Below are 3,360 nucleotides of genomic sequence, written 5' to 3'. Positions count from 1 at the left end.
ACCATCTCAAGAATGAGATATGTGAATTTATTGATCCTTCAATCTGTCTCCAACTTTCCCTCCAAAACATCACTTTGAAAATTCCATTATCATGCCTTAAATCACACCTTTGAAATCATTGCCAGAATCTCAATCAAGACAGTCGAACATGCCGATAAGTCTTTCGGTTGAGTGGAGAGGACTCCCGATCTAACTGAATGTTAACTGAAAGTTACTAGTCTATCGGTTATAGACTCTTCTGGTGTACCGATCAAAATCTGTGTAGTTGGTTTCATCTTGTATACTAGTTTGTTCTTTTCTTAGCTGGTGGACCTCTTCTTTGTCGATCTACTCACCGCTACATAGTCTACTTACTACTTGTCGGTCTACTTATTGTTTGTCGGTTTAGTCAGAGTTTATCCTTTTTACTTAAATTCCTTAGCCGATTGACCTCAGTATCCTAGTCTACTTACTATCGATGGACCATGAAGAGTTAAGAGATGATGTTGCTGGCAATGACAACCATATCATTTACCAGTGATACAAAACTGCATCAAAATGCCAACAAACTCCCCCTTTGACATTGGTAGCAAATACTACAAGCTTCTATTAAACTATGTTGGTTTTGGCCCTTATAACTTGTAACTCATAGTGTACAAGACTCCAAAAATTCCCCCTTTTTCTATCAATGGCAAAGGCTATCCGAATAAAGAAAAAGTTTCTTTGAAGTTTTCTTTAGCCACTTTCATAGAATATTCCCTTGAAGATTGTACCTGTTTCATGGTTGTGAAGTGGCCATGTAAGACTGCAATGAAGACCTCCATATCATCAACTCTGTTATAGTCAGGTTCATTTATTAGGCAGTCTGCTTCTTTACTGTTCAGTTGCATGAAATAAAAAATAGGTGCTAAATAGGACTAGAGCTCTAACAAACTAGGACTTCTTTTTTCTTCATCTTTCAACCTTCTGGTTTCATGATTTAGCATTTTGACTTTTCTAGTAAAGGTTGATGTTAAACTAATAAGAGGATCAAAAGAGCTTACTAGATCTTGAATTTCCTTTTGAATTTGATTTCTTTTGTCTTCTAAGTCTTTGATTAAGGCAGGAAAACTTGAGGATTTCACTAGTAGTTGACTAACTTGCTATAGTATATTTTTAACTTCTTCTATTGTGGTGGAAAGAAAAACCTTTCAAATTGTTATTTGTTCCATTAAGTTATCTCCTCGCTTTGTTTCATATTGCCTAACTGCAACCTTCTCCAGATTAGTTGCCTCTTAACTGATGTCTTTAACAAGAGTATCCTACTGATGAATAATGGGTGAAGTATCATCAACTGTAATGTCTAGGATTAGATCAAAGAGAATTGTCTTGGCAGAAGTGAAAATTCTTGCCTTCTTTTCCTATCCTCTTAGTTTAGCCTTTTCATCTTGGATTCTTAGTTTTTCTGAGACTTTCATCAATTTCTTGGGGTTCATTTTCTTTATATTAATGACCAAGTAACCTTCATCTTCCTCCTCTATTCCTTCTTCCTTTTCTACAGTCTCAACTTCTAAGCTAGTCGTTGTGATTATTCTTACCTTTTTCTTTACACTTGCATTGTGTAAATATAACTTCCTCTTTTCTAGAGGAGTATTCATTATGACTTTATTATCCTCTTCTTTCTTCGCTTCCTCTTTTCTTTCCTCTACTTTCTTCTCTTCCTCTTTTCCTTCCTCTACTTTCTTCTCTTCCTCTTTTCCTTCTTTTGTTTCCTTCACTTCCTCTTTTCCTTCTTTTGTTTCCTTCTCTTCCTCTTTTCCTTCTTCAGTGAGAATAGGATTAGGTGTCAATAGGGTTTTGTGGGGTGTATCCTCATAAGGAATATCTTCAACTATCACTTCATCTTGACAAGGCAACTTATTTTGATCAGCTTCCTTCACCGGTGAATTATGAACTGATTGTTCGATATCCTTTGTCAGATTGGGGATGTTTGACACAATATTTCCTATAGTATCCTCAACTATGAAGGTATCAAAGTCTTTAGTGGAGTCTTTTTCTTTAGCTTTTCCTTTGTCAAGGACAACTATGGCTTGATTCTATTTGGTTTCCCTTTCTATTTCTTCTTTAGCTTCTTTTTGTCGAGCCATGATTTTCTTCCACAAGGTGACACCTTCTTCATGTGCTGCTTCAATTTCACCTATTTCTACTCTCCATATTCTATTTCTTATCTTGAAGTGGTGTATGCATGCTTCAACCACCATTGAAGCTTTCTCAAGATCTAAATCATGTTGCACTTCCATGAGTGCTTTTATTATGTGTTCTTTCTCCACAGCCATAGCTGTTTTCCATCTCCCTTCAATTTGATATTGCAAATCTGATGGGATTATTCCATATAGTTCACTAGGTGTTCTACAAAACTTATGCAAGTTCCAAATTAGGTCTTCTTCAATTTTCCTTTTATCTTCATCATTACTGAGAGAATAAGTTCTCCCAGCACCAGAAAAACCTCCAAACTCTTTGATCCCATGGACCAATTCATCAATTGTTGGAGCTCTATTTCTTCCACTCCTAACTTCTTTAATTTCCACATCAGATAGGGTGTCAATGATATCACCCTCTTTCTCATCCATTTTGAGCTTTGAATCACTCTTCTTCTTTCGTGTATAAGTCACTCCTACCGGTCTATCTTTACTTGGGGAAGATACAAGAGTACCTAGTGTATACACCTTAAAATGGTTTGAAGATGATTAATTAAATAAGCAACTATTTAATTAATCCCCCTTTCTAATTTAATTAAACTCATTAGTAACTTGATTAAATTCCCCCTTTTCATCTACTTATGATTAAATCTAAGGATTTATTTAATAGGTTCATTTCAATAATCATCTTTGATTAATTAATTCAAATTAATTATCCCCCATCAAATTAATTCTTTCCAATCCACTAATTAATTAAAACAAATCAATTTATGAGTTGTTGAAATTAATTATCCTTTTCCTATTATTTGAATTTTTAAATTCAAATTACCCACATGCCTAAACATAACCACTCCTAAACCTAACCCATTTTACCTAATCTCAAACCACATGTCCCCTTTCATCCAACGTCTTCTAGAAGCTTCTTGACACTTGTCACCATAGAGATGACAAATGTTCCCTTTCATCCAACCTCTTTTCCTACCAACCTCCAAATGTTCCCTTTCATCTCACCTTTTTTCCAACCTCCTCCAATTTAACCACTGATATCTTCAGGCTTAATATTAACCATTGATTCCTGCCACCTCACCCCTAGCCTTGGAAATCCTATAAATAGACCCCATTTTCTAGAAATAAGGATCCCATCTCATTCTCATTTCATGCATTGTTACTACAGGCATCTAGCTTCTAGTTTATCATTTTAGCA

The sequence above is a fragment of the Cryptomeria japonica genome, chromosome 7 (assembly GCF_030272615.1).
Source record: "Cryptomeria japonica chromosome 7, Sugi_1.0, whole genome shotgun sequence".
NCBI lineage: Eukaryota > Viridiplantae > Streptophyta > Pinopsida > Cupressales > Cupressaceae > Cryptomeria > Cryptomeria japonica.
The sequence above is the reverse complement of the archived record's forward strand: the minus strand, read 5'-3'. Positions refer to the sequence as shown.